General features: G+C 42.1%; 1 long non-coding RNA gene across 1 annotated transcript in view; it reads right to left on the bottom strand.

Moving 5' to 3' along the window:
• Positions 1-20,865, bottom strand: part of LOC132349602 (uncharacterized) — a 57,668-nt gene extending 36,803 nt beyond the window's left edge. The window contains exons 1-2 of the long non-coding RNA XR_009497711.1: positions 20,736-20,865; positions 11,657-11,772 (exon numbers count right to left, since the gene is read on the bottom strand). This is a non-coding gene — a long non-coding RNA (uncharacterized LOC132349602). The remainder of the gene's footprint in view (positions 1-11,656; positions 11,773-20,735) is intronic.
• Between the last annotated feature and the right edge of the window lie 266 nt (positions 20,866-21,131).

Raw genomic sequence — 21,131 nt, 5'->3', positions numbered from 1 at the left:
TGTGTGAAAAGTATTATAAACCTATTACAGTACAGTTCTATATAGCCGGTTGTGTTAGTTGGGTTTGTAAGCTAACTTTGTTGGACTTAACGAACAAATCGGACTTATGAATGCACTCTGGGAACGGAACTCGTTCGTATGTAGGGGACTTACTGTATAATACTTGTGTATGTGTCTTAAATAAGTCTGAATATAATTATATAAGCATGAGGGGAATATGAAAGTTTATTTTGATAGGATTAGATTCACCTGTGAATGAACAAAACACAAAATAACAATGGCTTAAATAAGATAGTCTCATTCTTCCCTCATGTTAAGGTCCAGATGTAGGCAATCTGGAGCTGATGTGGTTTTTCTCTATCATAAAAACCTCTGGAACCCAGGCTCCTTCCAGTTTTCTGCTCTGCCGTAACTAGCATGTGACCTTCATCCTCAAAGTCCAGTCTACCCAGACTTATCCTCAGACTTCACGTCCCAAGCAGCAGGAAAGACAAAGGGGTTAGAGAAGGGGAAAGGATGCATGTAAGCAGTCTCTTGAAGATTTCTGGATGCAGCAAAATAACACGCTCATTGGTCAAAACTTAGTCACATGAACACATCTAGCTGCAAGGGAGAATGGGAAATGTAGTCTTTATTCTGTGTGGCCATGAGCTCCTGCAGAATTTCTTGGCTTCATGCATACCTTCTTCCAGACAACTTTAGAATCAATCTTTCAAGCTCCAAATATAATCCCATAGCAATCTTCATCAAAACTGTATTAAATTCATAAAATAATTCAGTGAAAGCTAATATCTTTATATCATGAAATGTGGTATCTCCAACTTTTAAAGTTTTTCTTAGAAATATTTTATCATTTTCCTCATGTAAGCCATATATTTTTGGTCATAATCATATGTACAGGTATTCTACAGTTATTGTTGCAATTATGAATGGAATCTTTTAAAAATTTATTTTATTTATTTATTTTTGGCTGCGCTGGGTCTTCGTTGCTGCGCAGGCTTTCTCTAGCTGCGGTGAGCGGGGGCTACTCTTTGTTGCGGTGCATGGGCTTCTCATTGTGGTGGCTTCTCTTGTTGCGGAGCACAGGCTCTAGGCATGTGGGCTTCAGTAGTTGTGGCACACAGGCTCAGTAGTTGTGGCTCATGGGCTCTGGAGCGCAGGCTCAGTAGTTGTGGTGCACGGGCTTAGTTGCTCCATGGCATGTGGGATCTTCCCAGACCAGAGCTCGAACCCGTCTCCCCTGCATTGGCAGGCGGATTCCCTGCACCACCAGGGAAGCCCCATGAATGGAATTGTTTATCATTACATTTACTCACTGGTTATTGGTAGTATAGAAGAAAGTCATAGATTTGTCCATGTATTTCTTTCTTTTTTTTTTTTTTTTGTATTTCTTATATTGAACCACTTTATTGACTTCTCATATTAGTTTCAGTAATATTTTCAGTTGGATTTCATGGATTTCCTAGAATGAAAAGAGTATAGTCTGGACATAAAGATAATTGGCTATTTATTTTAATATCGATCTCTTTTATTTCTTTTTCTTAACTAATGACATTGTTCTGAGACTTCAGAAACATTTTGATTAGTAGCAATAATAGTTAGCACCTCATTTAATGGAAACAATGTTTGATGTTTTACCATTAAGTTTGCTGCTGTGGCTTCTGATATATAAAAAAAAAGTGTATCCTTGGCCCTCCCGTTCTTTGCTTACTAAGATATTTACCGTCATTGTTGTCATTATTGTCATTATCATTATCTGAAATAGATGTCACATCTTAATTAATGCATTTTTGGCATATATTGAGATGATCATAGGCTTTTTTCCTTTCACCATCTGATGTATTACAGAATGCTTGATTCAACACACATTATTTAATGTTGAACCAATCATTCTTCCTGGAATAAACACTACGTGATCCTGATGCACAATTCTTTTAATATACTGCTGGGTATAACTTACTAATATTTTATTTAAGACTTTCATGTCTATAAATGCCTATTTAGACTTTTGTATTATAAAACACACTCATTTTTGTATGATAAATTACATCTTTTCCTATGCTAGCTTAAATATCTAGCTAAAATGACAGAAATGGTATTTTAAAATAAGATTTCCTAGAACTCATTCATAAAGCCATCTGGGTGCTGTTGCTTGTGGGCTTAGATTATTTACAACCTTTTCCATTTTATCAAGGGGTTTTGGTTCTTTAGAATCAATTTTAGGAACTTATATTTTCAAGAAAACCATTTCAGATAAATTTTTAGACATAGTAACATAAATTTTAACATAGAATTTTCTAATAATTTTTAGTTCTTTATATGTGGAAGTAAAGACCCTATTCCTTATACTTGGCATTGTGGGGTTTTTTTTTGTGTTTTATCCCCTATTTTTTTGCTCATGCTTGATAGTTCTAAATTTTTCTTCTTCTGTTTTACCCCCTCCTTTTTAAAAGAACCAGCTCTTAGTTTTATCAACTCTATTTTTTTTTGCTTTCTAATTTATTAATTTCCATTTCTATCTTTAATAAGTCCTCTTTCTTAAAATATCTGTGTTCTACTCTCACATTTGTTGATGAGTCTGCTGGGAGAATTCCAGTTCAAAAAATATTTTTTTTTCACAAAGACATAAAAATGCCATTATTCCATTATAATAACAATGAAATAAAAGTGTTTACATTAGCTATGTGTGTAATACCCAGTGATGTCAAGTATGTGAGGAAAAGCTACTTTCAGACCTCAATGATAGGAATGCATGTTGATACAACCATTCTGGCAGGCAACTTGGCAATATGTATGAAAAGTTTAAGTGGGTATGCATTTCAACAAACTATTCTACTTCTAGCAATTTATGCTTAGACAAATAACTAGACCAGTAGGTAGATATATATTTAAAAGTATATTTTTCAGAATATCATTTCTAGCAGTGAAAATTAAGAGATTGAATAAATGATGTTATAGACATATAATAAAATACAATGCAGCCATTAAAAAGGATGTGATAGGTTTATGTTTTGAGTTGATATAAAAAAGCTGGTTAAAGATAACAATATATGATTCTAGTTATGTAATTACATTGCATGTAATCTGAAAGGCTATTGATTGAAGTGTGAGGGTGGATATTTCTGCCAACAGGCTATGCATCTTTCCTATTCACCATTTGTGCCATTCTTTCAATAAGTATGCCTTAATAGAAAAAAGTAATTTTGAAAAAAGAATTCCCAGTTGTTCACATATTCTGGGGTATATATAATAAACATTTACTAGATGCTATGCTGGGCATGGGAGGTGATGAGGAAAAGGAGAATTAATGCAGTTCTTCACTTGGATGGTGAAGAGAAGGTAATATTGGTTGCCTAGAGAGCACAGAGGATTGATGGAAGGTTCCCCCCATCCAGGAAGTAGAGACTTCAGGAGACAGAGCAGGAGCCCCTGAAAATCCAAAAGGGAAGGTAGGCATCTTATCTTGCCCCAGTCTATCCAGATCTTTTAGGTTTCCTCCAACCCTGAAATACTGGCTCCTGTCTCCCTCTTTTGACTTAGCTTCCTACACATACTCAACATCTTTCACAAGTGTCCTGGGCTTCTGTCCTTCAAAACACCCACAATTCCCAAAATGTCTCACACATCCTTGTGTCCTCCTGTCTTTCCTGATGTGGTTCCTCTCTACTCGTTCCTATTACTTTTCCCTAGAACAACATCCCTTGGTTCTATAAGATCTTGCTTGTGGTAGATTAGATGATTATTCAGCAGATATTCATTGCTTCTCACTACACCTCCATGGGAGGAATGTATTTCCTTGCACCTTGATTGTCAGCTTTGCCATATGACCTACTTTGGCCAATGGGATATTAGTACACATGAGGTCCAAAATGCATGGAATAGACCTGAACCAAATCCATGGCTTAGAGCCATGCTCATGTAAGCCCGGACAAGATCAAGGTCAATGCCCAGCAAACCTCCAGTCACCTGAGTGAGAAACTTACTAATACTGTATGTATTGTTGCTTGACACTGAGATTATTTATTATTATGTTTGTTATGCAGCAGTGGCTGACTGATACACAGTTAATAAGGTCTTTCGCCCTTGCTTGTTGTGTTTTGGACTTATCCTCTGGGTCCCCCCTCAAATCCTACCTCCCATATAGTACAACTTCAGAAAAGCTTTTATCATATTGTATTGTGATTATCTGATTAACATGCACTGTTAAGCTTCTAAGTGCATCTAAACGTTCTGGGAGATCTTTAGTTGAATTCCTCTTTGGAAACATAAAAACACCCATTGACACTCACTGAATAGCTAAAATTTGTGATTAGTGAGCAAGTTGCACCAAGATCTATGAATCTGTGAGCATGTGAGCATAGTTTGCAACAAGTTGAATATATAATGCTTGGTATTTTCATGTACCCGTTGGATAACAGAGCGAGGCCAGCCATTGAACCTACCTCAAAAAAGGGAAAAGAATATGGATGGGGATCATGACCCATGAATTCTACCCTAGGGGAGGAAATAAAGGGGGCAAAACACCTCCCTTCTTTGAAGCAGTGTCTTAGTCTGTTTGGGCTGCCATAACAAATTACCATAGAGGAGGTGGTTTACAAACAACATATATTTATTTCTCACAGTTCTGGAGGCTGGGAAGTCCAAGATCAAGGTACTTGGTAGATTTGGTGTTCGGTGAAGGTCTGTTTCCTGGTTCATAGATAACCTTCTTCTAATTGTGTCCTCACATGGAGGAAGGGGTGAGGGAACTCTCTGGGGTCTCCTTTATTATTTATTTCTGTTATCATTTTTAATTTTGGCCATGCCACATGGTTTGTGGGATCTTAGTTCCCCAACCAGGAATTGAACCCAGGTCCTCAGCAGTTAAAGTGTGGAGTCCTAACCACTGGACCGCCAGAGAATTCCCTGGGGTCTCTTTTATGAGGGCACTAATCACATTGATAAAGGCTCCACCTTCATGACTTAATCACCTCCCAAAGGTCCCACCTCCTCATACCATCATATTGGGGATTGGGTTTCAACACATGAATTTGGGGAGGGACACAAACATTCAGTCTATAGCAAGCAGTGATTAAAAATTATAGGACATCCAAAGCTGTTTTGATGTTTGAAAAAAGGAGAAGTCTTGACCAATAAAGTCTGAAGGCAGTGTGGGTGAGAGCTGAATGTTGTTTATGACTGTCTGGGTAGGAAAATAATGGTTGGTCAAATGATCTTTGATCACGCTCTGTCTCGCACTGTAAGAAAATTCTCATTGTTGATTTTAAAAATACCAAATGCCAGAATTGAGCCTAGTCTGAAGGAAGGAGTCACCCATGATTCTGGCAAAACTCTCAATCACCAAAGTCTAGGGGACTTCCCTGGAGGTCCAGCGGTTAAGACTTTGAGCTTCCACTGCAGGAGGCATGGGTTCGATATCTTCTCGGGGAACTAAGATCCCACATGCCATGCTGTGTGGCCAAAAAAAAAAAAAACGACAAAAAAAAATCACCAAAGTTTAGTCCAGGGTCATTACTAGCACATGGCACATGCTTGATGTAAGTGTGTGTTGAACAAATCAACAAATGAATATTTAAGTGTGCAGAAAGGGGATTGGGCATGTCCTCTGCAAACCAACCAATCCACTGAGATATTCCAGAACATGAGTGTCTTCAAGGACCCTGGAGAAACATGTGTGACCCCATCTTAAATCTGAGGTTGGTATGAACTTAAAGAAGTCCAGTTACACGTGCAATATTCCTGAAAAAGCAATTTTCCAATTATATCACAAGCCTTAAAAATGCCTGTACCCTTTGACCTAAAAATACTCTTCCTAGGGAGCGCTCTTGAAGGAATTAATCAGAGACATAGATAAAGATCTAAAATCACATTTGTTACACGGTTATTCCTAAAAACAACAACAACAAAAATAAGGACTTGTTACCACAAACTGCTTTGTGACTTGTCAGTTACTGTGGGCACTGTCAAATGTGCTGTGTCATCTGTCTTCAGAGATTCAGGACAATTTAATTCAAAGGGGCCAGGACTGGGAGAAGCGATAGAGAGAGGGAAGGGGAGAAAGGTGGAGAGAGAAAGAGAGGAAAGAAGGAAAAAAAGAGTCAGGAATGGAGTCAGGGAGAGAGAGTAAAAAAGAGACAGGAACAGGGATGGAGACAGAACAAAGACAGCAGTTCCCGGTGAGTTGCACGTGGTGAATAAATGTTTGTGGAATAAAGACTTAAAAGGGGAAAGAGTCAGAGATGGGAGTGGATTGAGAGGTGGGTCCCCAGCTCCCTGACCACATTAGACCTCATTCACCCTGGCACACCCACCGCTGAGACCCTGGCACACAGGGAGAGGAAGCTGGCAGCAGGGTGGAGGAGAGGGAGGCAGGGAAGGGGCAGGGCTCTTGGCACTGGCTGCTGAGCCCCTGGGTGAGCAGGGCAGAGGGAGGAGGGCTGCCTGACTCTGTCGTGGGCTGGGCTTGCAGGGAAAGAGCTCAGGTCACGCGGGGTGGTGGTGCCATGTTGCAAGACCCTTGTGGTGGGTTTGGATGACATTGCCTCCCCCACCTTCCATGAACTCCTGTTTTCTGTGGGAGTCAACTTATCGATTTTCACTGGGAACTGCTGTTGCAATGCTGTAGCTGCCTTTGGATATTCTTGCAATGACTTTAGAACTTATCCTTCAGTTATTTCAAGTTTGTCCTTTTCATGCATAACTCAGATCTCAGAGGAGGAATCTTATCCCTTTCGCCTCTTGGTGGACTGGTGTGTGTGTGTGTGTGTGTGTGTGTGTGTGTGTGTGTGTGTGCGCGCGCGCGCGCGCGCAGTGCACGTGTGGTGGATTATGTTTTCTCTGGCTCAGAACCCCTGCTTCCACTGAATGAGCTCAGTTTCAGGACCGTCTTGCCTTCTCATCCTGCCCTTCTGGTCTGCACTGCAGCATCGCGTCCCAAGCAGCCTTACCCCAAACATCACGCCCACACAGTGTCTGTATGAGTAGCAGTCCTTACTGAAGGTTTGGTGCAACAGAGACATTTTATACTGTCCTGTGGCTCAGCCCCTTCTCCACCTCAAACTCCCAGCTTCTGCCTCTTCTTACCCCTCCAGGTTCCCTTCAGAAGCCCAATTCTCTCCCTTTGATTTGAAAAAACAATTTAAGTCTCCACCCTTTCCTCATCTCAGGGTCTACCTTTCACACCTGCAGCATGTTTACAGTGCTTTATAAACAAAGGGCTGCCCACTCTGTCCCACTCTGCAGTAGCCAAGAACCAGCAAGGACTGTGAAAGATGAGGCTGTCTTAGATTGAGTTTCCAGGAGCAGAGACTTGAAGAAGAGGATTCATGTAAAAATTATTTATTTAAGAAGTGTTCCCAGAGGGCTTCCCTGGTGGTGCAGTGGTTAAGAATCTGCCTTCCAGTGCAGGGGACACGGGTTCAATCCCTGGTCCGGGAAGATCCCACACGCCACGGAGCAACTAAGCCCGTGCGCCACAACTACTGAAGCCTGCACGCCTAGAGCCCGTGCTCTGCAACATGAGAAGCCACCGCAGTGAGAAGCCCGCGCACTGCAATGAAGAGTAGCCCCCGCGTGCAGCAACGAAGACCCAATGCAGCCAAAAATAAATATAACTAAAATTAAATTAAATTAAAAAAAAGAAGTGTTCCCAGAAAAAAAACTGGTTGGGGGGTGAGTGGGGAAGTGAGACCTGGGAAGAAAGGAGGCTAAGGAAACATATGAGAGCAAGAAGAGTCCTAAGGCGGGGCAGGCCTGGAGCAATCTCTCATGGGAACTCTGGAGACATTTTAAAATTAACCCCACAGGGACTTCCCTGGTGGTCCAGTGGTTAAGGCTCTGCGCTCCCAATGCAGGGGGCCCGGGTTCAATCCCTAGGTCAGGGAACTAGATTCCGTATATACGCCGCAACTAAAGATCCTGCACGTGGCAACTAACATCCTGAGCGCCGCAACTAAGACCCGGTGCAGCCAAATAAATAAATAAATAAATAAATAAGTAAGTAAATAAAGGAGCAAGAAAGCTGGAGAGCTATACCCCCATGTTTTCAGTCATTTGTTAAGGGCTAATCCTGAAACTGGGCAGGACCCTGTGGGGCTCCTGGGCACAAAAGCTTTTCTGTGTCCCCTTCTCTGAGTTCCAAAGGGCAGGTTCAAACAGTTGCTAATCAGGGAAGGGAGGGGATGTGGAGATAAGGGAGGAGCAGTCAAAAAACAATACTGCAGCCTTGGGGCAGGGTCCTGCTTCCTCCTCAAGGGATACGCATAACAATATCTTTGAGCTCTTCTGCAGAACTAAAACCCTCACCAAATGGAAGATGTTCCAGAGAGAAGGTCACAGTTCAATAACCTCGAGAACCACAGATCACGAGACCACCTGTTGCCAGAAGATCTCTAGACTGAAGGAATGCAGGTCCTGCATGCACCTGGATCCTTATCAGCAACGCCGCCGCTTGACTATAAAACTCACAACCCTCCCCCCTCCCCAATCCCCGGGTTGGGACACACAGTTTTGAGGGCATTAGCCCGCTGTGAGCCCCTTTGCCTGGCAAAGCAATAAAGCTATTCTTTTCTAGTTCACCCAAAACTCTGTCTCTTGAGATTTAATTTGGTGTTGGGGTACAGAGGCCAGATTCGGCATCAGTCCTGGGTTGGGTGGGGGGACACACCTTCCTAGGTTCTCTACCAAGAGATCAGGTGCAGGCTGCTGGGAGCGACATCACAAGGAGACCTAGTGTGCATAAAAACAGTCCAGGAGTCCTGGGGGCTCTGGGCACAGCACCAATGGTATCTGCTTCGGAGACTTTCCCTTCCCCTCCCTTACCCACCTCTGAGAGGGAAAGGCTGCGCGTAGAGGATAACTCCCTCACTGATGGGAGTCATGCCACCCCTCAGAAAGCAGAAGCAGCTGTCACTGAGGATACGGTGTTGGCATGTGTGGTATGATGAGAAATATACTTGGTTTCCATCCCTGGCCCCCGGAGCCGAGCTCCTAAAACCCCTTTCCTAAGGGATAGGAGTATCTTTTGTTATTCACAACAAGCCCTCTCTAGGACTTCTGAGTTTATGCTAATGAGATGATGGGGGGGGGGCTGCATAGCCTCAAGAAGGGGCTGGTCACTAGAAAGACTGAGTGATTGACAAGATTGGAAATTTCAGCCCCACCCCCTGACCTAAGGGAAGGGGTTGGGGGCTGCAGATCAAGTTCCATAAAAACTCTCGCACAAGGAGATTTGATGAGCTTCTGGGTTGGTGAACACACCCACTTGCTGGGAGGGTAGTGCACCCTAGACCCACAGACAGAAGCTCCTGAGCTCAGGACCCTTCCTGACTTCACCTCCGTGGACCTCTTCAGTGGGCTGCTCATCTGTATCCTTTGTGATATCCCTTTTAATAAACTGGTAAATGTAAGTAAATGTTTCCCTGAGCTTTGTGAGCTGTTCTAACCAATTTATAGCCGGTCGGTCAGAAGAAGAGGTGACAACCTGGACTACACCTGAAACCGAAAAGGACCCCGTGAGGCTCCTGGGCACAAAAGCCTTTCTGTGTCCCCCGAGTTTTGTTTGTAGGAAATAGGCTTCATTTAGCCTCCATGACCTTCCCTGAGTTCTAAAGGACAGGTTCAAACAGTCCCTAATCAGGGAAGGGAGGGGATGTGGAGACAAGGGAGGAGCAGTCAAAGCACATAGTGCAGCCCTGGGGCGGGGTCCTGCTTCCCCCTCAAGGGATGCACATAAAAATATTTTTGAGCTGTTTTGCAGAGACTAAAAGCCCCACCAGGTGAAAGAAGTTAACTGTATGCTGCCCACAAGCACGTAGACTCCAGACCAGCTGGAACCAGAAGGTTGATGATGATGACTCCCGATTACCTCACCACCAACCAATCAGAAGAATGTCCATGAGCTGATCATGCCCTCCTCTTTCAACCATTATGATAAAACTCCTCACTACCCTCTCCAGGTCAGAGCACACAGTTTTGAGGATATTAGCCCACTGTGGCCCCCTTTGCCTGACAAAGCAATAAAGCTATTCTTTTCTACTTCACTCAAAACTCCGTCTCCGAGATTGAACTCAGTACTGGTGTACAGAGGCCGAATTTTGGCATCACATCTGAATTTGGGGCAGTCTTGCGGGACTGAGCCCTTAACCTGTGGCATCTGGTGCTAACTCTAGGTAGATAGTCAGAATTGAGTTCAACTGTCGGACACCCAGTCGGTATCTGCTGAGAGCTGGAAGACTTGCTTGGTGGTATTGAAAATACCCCAGAGCATACTTCTTCCTTCTCCTATTTTCCAGCCTCTCTCAGGCATGGGTTAGTGTCTCAGGAGGGCTGCAGGGCACTGACGGTCGGAAAGGAAGGGTGAGCACTCACACCAAGTCCTGGGATCAGCCCCTCAGAACCTGCACGTGGAACTACTCGGCTCCCCTCCTAGAGGGGGAAATAAAGTCCCCACCTCAGGTCATGGAGCCCTGGCTGCACAGGTGACTACTGCTCTGTTCCCTTTCAGAACCCGCCCCACCTGACTTTGGTTTGCTAGATGCCAAGGGCAAGTTAGCATCGTGTTTGAGACACAGCTCTCCTGCCTGTGGCTATCTACCCCATGCTGGAAGCAAGGTAGCCGGTGTTGTTGTTGCCCAAGTCCTGGCTTTTGGGGACAGCCCTCTGACAGAGGATGAGAAATGTGCTGTTTTCCCCACTTCATGAAGTTACCCTCAGGGACCGGAGTCATAGCCACATGGACCCCTTGAGTCTGAGGGGCTGCTGGTGACCTTTGCGACCCTGGGCTGTCCCTCAAGAGTGCGCAACGTTGCCTCCCCTGGGATTAACTCTCCTAACAGGGGGAATGGGGTGGGTGAGATGCAGCTGGATCTTGGCCATCAGTGCTTTTCCAGTAGACTTTCGCTTGCTCCAGCCAAGCCTGACTCCCTTTCCTCATTTCAACAGCACCCTCCTCTGCTGTTCTCCTTACAAGTGTCACTGTTCTGAACACACGCGCAGAGAACTCCTCTCTGCTCACCACAGAACTGCATCTGGCCAGCCATGGCAAGGCTCTGAGACCCGGAGGCTGCTGCAGACTTCTTGCAGTTTCCTCTGTTCCTCCTCTCGGGGACTTTCCACATTCCAACGCCTGTGCATTGTGGGGGCAGTGACGCTGAAAACACGTGCATTTCTTTCCACCTCGTCCCCAAAGCCTCAGAATGACAGTAGAGAAATTAACAGGGAAAAAGCATATATCCACAAGGACCAAGAGAGTTGGAGAGGACGCAGGAACAGAGGAGAGATGACAAGAAAAGCTGAAAAGTCAGTGGTAACTGATTTAGGAGAGCAGAGAAGGCTGACATCTAACCCTGAGAAGGGAGGTCAGGCACAGTAAGAAGCAACAGGTGGACTCCTTGCCACAGTACTCCAACTGGAACAGCCCTGAAGATGGGGAGGAGGGGTAGGACTGAAAATAGGAAGTGCGTCTTGGCTGTGCATCTGTTTGAGGAACAGGGAGATCCCCAGACCTCCACTCCTGCCCCACACAACCAGACGACTGCCCTCCCCTGCAGTGGAAGACGACGGGCAAGTCAAACCTAAGAGGTTCTGGACTCGGAGACACGACGCACAGTTGAGAACAGGGAACTGTACTAAAAATGGGCATTCAGTGAAAGCCTACCTGGAGGTGGGTGGCGAACGCCTCGCTCACTTTCCCTGCCCAGCAGCCAGAATGATGGTAGATCAGCTTACATCCTCTGGGAGGAAGAATGGAAGATTCCTCTCTACGGAAATTGACTAGGCCAAGAGAAAAGACCTATTAGCATTTGGTGTTTGCCCAGTGAAGAGTGCCCAACTGATCAGCCTACTGTGAAGCCCACGTGCAGACAAGCCCCACCCATGCACCCAGGACTCAAAATCGGCATTTTGGTGCCTTTACTCATGTCAGAGACAACAGCTAAGCATCCCTTGACATGAAAGGGGAGTTTCTAACATGAAAGATAGAGGCATAAATCCGTTAATCACTCAACCAACCACGCTAGGAGGAAACAGGGAATGCAGAAAGCAAAAGAAAATTGCAAGAAAATTCTAAGCCTTGTTTGTTTTGGGACCCAGGGCAGGCTGTCTCAAAATATGTCTCCATGGCATATTGATTATTTTCAATTAAGGTTACTTGAGAAACAGCTGGTAAAAAAAAATGATTTATATAGAAAAACCCACTCTAACTCCCTGAAAGTGGGAAATAATTCTCCCATATGAAAGTATCTTTCCAAACCAGGAAACCAACCTTATCACCAGAATTAGGGAATTTAAGGTGAAGAAAGCTATAAACAAACTTCATTATTTATTCTTTAGTCTGTTACCTTAAGCACAAGCCCCGCTGATTTATGAAATCCTCACAAATAATTATGTATTTCTTTGTCTAAAAATGATATATAAACAGTCTGCTTTGGTCACTTTGAGGGTCCAATTTCTATGAGACCTCTGTGATCACAAATTAATTTTTTTTTCTCCTGTTAATCTGTCTTATGTCAATTTAACTATTAGAGCAGCCAAAAGAACTCAAGAGGGGAAAGGGGGAAATTTCCCCTTCCATGACATTTGTATCTATGAATACTACAAACAGATAGGAGTAAACAAAGAAAAGGAACTTAGAGAGAATAAGAGCTTTAAAAAATTCAAAATATCTTAGCAGAAATAAAAAAAGCCAATAGATGATTTACAGCATAATTTGAGAAATTCTGAGAGTAGAAAAAAACTACAAAGAAAGAGCAAACAGGACAGAAGAGCTAAGAAAATTCAAGGCTTAGCCCAGAAGATTCAACAATTGACTGATGTAAGTTTCAGAGAAGAGAGAAAATGAGGGAAGGAAATGACCAGACTAGTAGACATGATAGGGAAAAAAAAAAGGAAATAACTTAATGCCCATCCTTGGGAGAATAGTTAAATAAATTGTACTATCTCCATACAATGGAATGCTACACTGCAATGAAACGATACTAAACTATAGCTAAGTGCGTAGATGACTCTTAGGAACAACGTGGAAGGAGATGCAAGCCACAGAGGAGTGCTGCTTCTGTGTGTGATGCCATTTCTACGATGTTCAGAAGCAAGCAACAGTCAACAAGGTACAGTTTAGTGACACATACATGAATAGTAAAACAATAAAGAAAAGCAAGTGAATTAGGAGAAAAGTCATGAGAGTGGTTATGTGGCTGGTGGAGTGTTAGGGCATGAGGGGTGGCCCTGGAAGGCAGGGCATGGGATCAGAAAAGAGCACAAAGGGGGACTTCCCTGGTGGTCCAGTGGTTAAGAATCCGCCTTCCAATGCAGGGGATGTGGGTTCGAGCCCTGGTTAGGGAACTAAGATCCCACATGACTCAGGGCAACTAAGCCCATGCGCCACAACTCCTGAACACGTGGGCCACAACCAGAGAGCCCACACGCCACAACTACAGAGCCCACATGCTCTGGAGCCCACTCGCCACAACTAGAGAGAAGCCTGTGCACCACAATGAGGAGCCCGCGCGCCACAGCAGAGGATCCCATGTGCCACAACGAAGATCCTGGGTGCCGCAACTAAGACCCAACGCAGCCATAAATACTAAAAAAAAAAAAAAAAGGGCACATAGGGAAGTTCCAGGTATTGATAATATCCTATTTCCTAAGTTGGGTGGTGGGTTCATGGGTGTTTATTTTACTATGATGCTTCATAACTAACATTACTCATATTCTTATATATTGGGTTGGCCAAAAAGTTCGTTCGGGTTTTCGGTAAGATGTTAACAGAAAACCTGAACGAACTTTTGGTCAACCCAGTATATGTCAAATGTTTCCCTTTCTCTCTTTCTCTGACCGTCTGTCTCTCTCTCTCACACACAAACACTATAAGAAAATTTCTCTGAATTGGGGATATGAGTTTCTAGATTAATAGAGCCTTAGAGTCCAATGCAATGAGGGAGAAAAAACCCTACACCAAAGTACATCTTTACGAAATTTCAGAACATCAGAGATATCATACAAGCAATAAGAGAGGAAAAACAACACATACTAAAAAACTGAGAATCACAACAGTGTTGGTCCTCTCATCAGTAAGACTGAAATTAGAAGACAACAAACCTAGATTCTGACGGAACAAAATTCCTATCTAGAATTCTAGGCCCATGAAAGTAGCAAATGAGAGAACAGAATTAAGATAAACTCAAACAAGTGAGGCCTTAAAAAATTTATTTTCTGTGTATCCCTTCTCAAAATGAGAGAATTGTGCTCCACCAAAAATGAGACAGTAAATCAAGAAAGAGGAAACCATGGAAACCAGGACACGGGGATTCCAAGACAGAAAAGAGACAAAAGGAATAAAAAGGATGCTAGTTGAGGGAAATTTCCCCAAAACAGCAGAAAGCAGGCACAGCACAATCCAGTTTGGAGCAAGAGAACAAGAAAACTCCAGGAGAGATTTCTCCATGAAAAACATCCAACTGACTGTTGCCTAATATTTAAGTGCATGGAGAGGAGATTTACAGTTTTGTGCAACAGCTTCGGGAAGAATTACTGATTGGCACATAGAAAACTAAGCCAAAACCAACCAACCAACCAACCAAGATTCCACTTATATACTCCAGGGAAAACCAAAAGTTGTACAGGAAAGGGTATGTAAATGTAATATACAATGTGGCTCATGAGTATATAATATTTACATAATCCTGAATATTGATGGAACCAAAAATTACAAAACAACTATATAGGAAGAATGAAGGCATTGAAAGTATGTTTGTGGGTAAGAGTGCATGGAATTTAAGAGAATCAAATCTCTATCTTCTGTAGTTGTAAGTAAATGCTCAAGTTCTAAAATGAAAAGAATCAACCAAAACAGTAGGATAGGAAACACTCCCCGACTCAATTTGTTAGGCTATCAAACCCTGAACCAAAACAAGAGTAGGACAGCCGAAGATAGGAATTTATAGCCAGGTTGACTCATAAACATAGCTGTGAAATTTTGAATTAATATTTAGCAAGGTGAATACAGCAGAAGCAAGCTGTTCTTACCTCATTAATGCAAAGTTGGTCCAACTTAAAAAAAAAGTATTACTATAAATCATCACAACAATAGCTTAAAGGAGAAAATCTACATGATTATCTTGATAGGCACAGAAAAGGCATTTGGTAAAATTCAGCACTCATTTATGCTAAAAATAATCTTAGCCAACTAGGAGAAGAAAGAAATTTCTTTAACTTGATGAAAATTTTCTACCAATAATTTATACATATAAAATACTTAAATGGTGAAGTATTAGACACATTCCCTTTAAAATCAGGAAGGTGACTTATCAAATCAACACATTGTACATCTTAAACTTATACAATATTATATGTCAAATACATTTGAATTAAAAAATCAGGATATAATCTTAAAAAAAATCAGGAAGATAATAAGGGTGTCCTATAAAATCTTTCTATTCAACATTGCATTTGGACAGTCTGGCCAGTACAGTAAGACAAGAAAAAGAAATGATATAAAGATCATAAAGGGAGAAAAAAACCCTATCTTGTTCTGAGGGAACAAGATTCCAGCCTAGAATTCTAGAGCCAAACTCAAAAATTAGAGAGAAGAATTAAGACAAGTTCAGACAAGACAAGTATCAAAAAGTGTATCTTCCACGCATTCCTGTGTTAGTTTCTTATTGCTGCTATAACAAATTATCACAAATTTAGTGGTTTAAAACAACACAAATTTATTCTCTTACACTTCTGGAGGTCTGAAATTAGTCTCATGGGACTGAGGTGTCGGCAGAGCTTGTTCCTTCTAGAGGCTCTTGGGAAGGATCTGTTTTCTTGTCTTTTCTGGCTTCTAAAGACGGCTTGTGTTCCTTGGCTTGTGGCCCCTTCTGACATCACCAAAGCACATCACTCCAACCCTTGCTTCCATCATCACATCATCTCTCTCTGCCTTTGTCATCACATAGCCTTCACTGTCTATGACAATTCTGTCTGCCTCTTAAAAGGACCCTTGTGGGCTTCCCTGGTGGCGCAGTGGTTGAGAGTCTGCCTGCCAATGCAGGGGACACAGGCTCGAGCCCTGGTCTGGGAGGATCCCACGTGCCGCGGAGCAGCTGGGCCCGTGAGTCACAGCTGCTGAGCCTGCGCGTCTGGAGCCTGTGCTCCGCAACAAGAGAGGCCACGATAGTGAGAGGCCCGCGCACTGCGATGAAGAGTGGCCCCCGCTTGCCGCAACTAGAGAAAGTCCTTGCACAGAAACGAAGACCCAACACAGCCATAAATAAATAAATAAATAAATAAAATAATTAAAAAAAAAATTTAAAAAAGGACCCTTGTGATAATCCAGAAAAATCTCCCCATCTCAAGACCCTTAATTTCGTCACATCTACAAAGTCCATTTTGTCATGTAAGATAACAGTCACAGGTTTAGGAGACTGCAATGTGGGCATCTAGGATGTGGGTACTCAGTCTACTGCACATCATTCTCATGCAATCATTCACAGGTTACATGATTGTCTACATAGAAAAAGCCAAGATAATTTACAAACAGATTATTAGAAAAACTATGAAAGCTTAGCAAGGTGATTCAATTGTTTTCCTATAATTCGGACATAAAGATTTGTAAAATATAATTTAAAAAAAGATGTTACTTACAGCATTAAAAAATTGTAAAGTACTTTTCGATAAATCTAACAAAAGATGTTTAAAACCTTTATTAAGAATTATTTTTAAAAAGATAGAAGAATCTTAAAGATGACCTAAATAAAGAGAAAAACATATTGTGAACCTGGACAGAAACGCTTAGTATCATAAAGATTCCCCAAGGGAATATATAGATTTTATGGCAATTACAATAAAAATCCTGACATGTTTCTTTGGCAACTCAACAAGCCAATTCTAAAATGTAAATGGCAATGTACAAAAACAGGTAAGACACACATGAGAAAGAAGCAGAGGATGATGGACTCACTCTAGCACACAATAAGACTTATTTTATAATAAGTATTTTATAATAAATAAGTAATTACCATAAAGTATGGTAATTAAGACATTGTGACAATGGATCAGGGGTAGATCTCTACACCACTGGAACAGAAAACAGAGCCCAGAAACACAGCCATAGAGGGACACCTGACATCTTTAACAAAGTGGCTTTGCAGATCAGTGGAGAAGGGACAGATTTTTCCAAAAATGAAGATGAGTAATTGGTTATTCATATAGGAAAGAATAAAACTGAAACACTTTCTTGGACCAAATACAAAAATCCAAGTGGAATTCAAGAACCCAGGAAGAAGAGAAAACTTTTAGAAGAAAATAGGAGAGCATGTATTATGATCTTTGTTTAGAGCAAAGATTTAATAAATAACAAAAAGCATAACCATAAAGAATAAAGCTGATAAAGTCAACATCATTAAAATAAAAAAATGCCTGAGTATCAAACGACATCACTAAAAATATGAAAGGACAAACTGCAGACTGTGAAAAAATATTTGCAACATACATCATTGACCAAGGATTCAAATCCAGAATATATAAATAACTTATAAATCAAAAATTAAAAATACTCAATAAAAAAATGAGTAAAAGATAAAGAGGTAAATCATAGAAAAGAAGCCAGAATGGCTAATAAATGTATGAAAAGATGCTCAACCTCATTATTAACTAGGGAAATGCAAACTAAACCATATGAAGTACCATTTCATATCAAGCAGGTTGGGATAATTAAAAAGTCTGACAATTTTAAATGTTTGTGATCAAACGAAGAACTGGGGACTCTTCCACACTGCTGAAGTAAACGTAAATTGGTACAAGCACTTTGGAGACCAAGTAGGCAATATCTAAAAGTGAAAATGCATACATCGTTCAACCCAGCAATTTCACTCATGGGTATATGAATCACATAGGATAACTTGAGTTTATACCCTAGGTTCTTGCACTTGTGCATGAGGAGGCATTTACAAAAATGTTCACGCAACACTGTTTGTAATAATAAGAAATGGGAAACAATTCAAATGTCTGTCAACAGGACAATGGGTAAATAAATTGTGGTATATTCATATACTGACAATAAAAGTCAGTCTTATAAAAATAATGGAAGTTTGAGCCAGAGAGTGATATGTTTTTGAAAGATCTCAATTTTTAGATGCTTTATCTCAGTGCTATATAAAATATAGTCCTTGGACAAAGGGGGTTGATTATCTGGTCTTCCATGAATTAAATATAGAATTGAGACTGTTTCAAAACTTTTATAGCAATTTTTTTCTTTCTTTCTTTTTTTTTTTTTTGCTGCACCAAATGGCTTGTGGGATGTGGGATCTTAAATCCCCAACCAGGGATTGAACCCAGGCCCTCGGCAGTGAGAGTGTGGAGTATTAACCACTGGACCGCCAGGGAATTCCCTTATAGCAATTTTAGAGTGATTTTATGTATGTTGACTCTAATCACTAAAAAATGGGGTCACTATTTTGTATTTTATAATTCATTATAATTTCATTTTTTCTAGAAATAAACTCTTATTACAAAAGTATTGGTGTGCAAAGAATTGAAAACAACCAACCAAACTGGTCCTGAACAAACAATCTGAGATGAATCGCTCTACCTTAAGGAAAATTGATTTCTATGTGATTTCGTTTTCTACAACGTGTAGGTTTTCTTGTTTATTGGAGATCTTGTGCTCTACTCCTAAAATATTAATGTCCAGCCTGGGATTCCAGAATTGTTTTGTTTGGTTCCGGATACTTGCTTTGCATATAAAGATGTGGTTATTCTCTGCAGGCATTTCCCCCACAGACACATGTAAATGTAGTTGTAATTTCCTGTTGGTAAACAGCAAGTATTTATTTACTTATTTTTTAAAAATTTTATTTATTTATTATTTTGGCTGCGCCGGGTCTCAGTTGCAGCATGCGGGATCTTTAGTTGCGGCATGCGGACTTCTTAGTTGAGGCATGTGAACTCTTAGTTGAGGCATGCAACTAAGGGATCTAGTTCCCCCACCAGGGATTGAACCCGGGCCCCCTGCATTGGGAGCGCAGAGCCTTACCGACTGGACCACTAGGGAAGTCCCCAACAGCAAGTATTTAAATTTAGAATCAGGTGGCAAGGTTTATATACAGATGTGTAATAAATTGGATTGTTTTCAAAGCAATACCCTTTCCAGTTAACAGACAAGTTTGCTGCTTTTCTTTATCAAATACAATGTGGTATGTGAAAACACTAGATAGGGTTTAAGGTATTTCACAGATTTTTTACACAACAAATGGACCCTATGCTATAGAGGAACAGAAAGATATAAATTAATAACACATAATCATTGTAAGAGAACAAAATCAAACTAAATCTCCTCTCCAGTGCTTGACAGCACACTTCCTGAGAAGTTTCAGGCCATGTGTGGTCTCTCCCTGGGGCTCCAAAGCCTGCTTAATGGCTTTTATGACAGCAGGAGCCCAGCCTACTTGGGATTCTGCTTCTAAGATACAACACAGTAGGGGCCTCTGATATGTCCAGACATATTTGTTTTGGATCTCCTTTTCCCCTCACGAAAAACCTCCTTTTTAAAAATTATATTTTTGAAGCCAGGTTACTTACTGATTTCCAGGATCCTCTTACACCTGCCACTTCTCAAAGGAATTTTTGGATATAATCTTTTAATCTTTCTGGAAGCCTGGCCATCAGAAACACACAATCTCTTTCCATCATAATGCTTTTTAAAGGACTTTGCCTTGCTCTCTGAGTTTATTTAAAACTTTTAACTATACCAATTTAGCATCTTTGCGTGCTTTCTTGCTATTTCTCATTTCATTCTTCATGTTACTTAACATTCGTTTGAGTCTTTACAGGATCTTCTATTGATACTTTCTCACCAACGTGCCATTCTAGAATATTCTCATCACTAATATTTTGCTTTGCTCTACATTTCATTCTCAGGCTCTAATAGGACAAACATAAGGTGGAATGCGACAAAAATAGCCCTTGCAAAGCCTTGTACTCCCACCAGAGGTCTAAGCAGCAAACTCTCCGCCTCTATTTTTTTGGCCTCCCAGTGCTGTCCCAATCCCACGGAGCTTAGGGTTTAGCTGACATCTGAGATCTTGATCCCAGTGGCACCAACCTGTTAAGTTGGTGTTGTATCTTTCCCCCTCCAGAAGCACCTAGCAAACCCAAAGCAGGCGATTAACCGTATTAATCAACGGTCTGGGGTTGTTACAGAAGCACATGAGGCAGGACAGGATTCTGAGGATTTAGGCTGGGTAGGGAAAGAAATGAAACTAGAGGCGGCCGATAACGAGAAATAGACGGGTCCCAGGACTTAAATTTCTGAGGCGACAAGGTCATGCGTGAAGACACAGTAGCCGAATGAGAACAGAGAGTAGAAAAGGTCCCCAAAGATGAGGCGAACCCAACAGCTGATGAATGGTTTATCCATTAAAGCTTTGAAGCAACTCCAGTGCCTCAGTTTGGCTGCTGCAGAGGCCAAGGCAGGAGATGAGCACTGCAAGATCCTCCAGCGCCAAGTTCAAATATATGCAAATATGCGGTCAGCGCTGTGATTGGCCAGCGGGGACGGCTCAGGGGCTGAGGAGGCCAGTCCAGGCGGTGGCAGTAGCTTTGCCCACAGCTCTGGACACCCCCTCCCGCAGCCAAGCCAAGGCCCCAAAACAGCTGACCGAGCGAGTCACGTGACAAGCCCGGAGCCCGGCTCTTAATTGGCTGGCAAACCTCGCTGCCTCCCTCCGTTTCCCAGAAATATTTTTGGAAACTACCTTTCCTAGAGTGTCTTGCTGCGCTTATTTCTTCCCGGCTGATTAGATGGGGGCTGTTCCGGGTCCGTGGGGACCTTGGCGAGCGTCACGAGGGCGAAACCTCTGGGATTAAAACATCCCGCACTGTGGAGGCGGGGGAAGCGAGCCGCTGTCCGGCCCCTCTCTTTGCGCAGAGGCCTCTGGGAAGTGTAGTAACTTGAAGGTCTCCGGGTCCTGCCGGGGCTGGCGTCTCTCCTGGGCCCTGGGGGTCGCGGGTGAGGAGGGAACTAGTGGGTTCATTGTAGTCCTGAGAATTCTCCAAGCTTAGATTTCTATTAAGCAAATTTTTGTGAGATCTTCTGAGAAATGAGGGGCTCTACTTCAAAAGAAACAGAGGATAACGGCCCTAAGTTAGCC

This window comes from Balaenoptera ricei, chromosome 15 (assembly GCF_028023285.1).
Source record: "Balaenoptera ricei isolate mBalRic1 chromosome 15, mBalRic1.hap2, whole genome shotgun sequence".
NCBI lineage: Eukaryota > Metazoa > Chordata > Mammalia > Artiodactyla > Balaenopteridae > Balaenoptera > Balaenoptera ricei.
The sequence above is the reverse complement of the archived record's forward strand: the minus strand, read 5'-3'. Positions and strand labels throughout refer to the sequence as shown.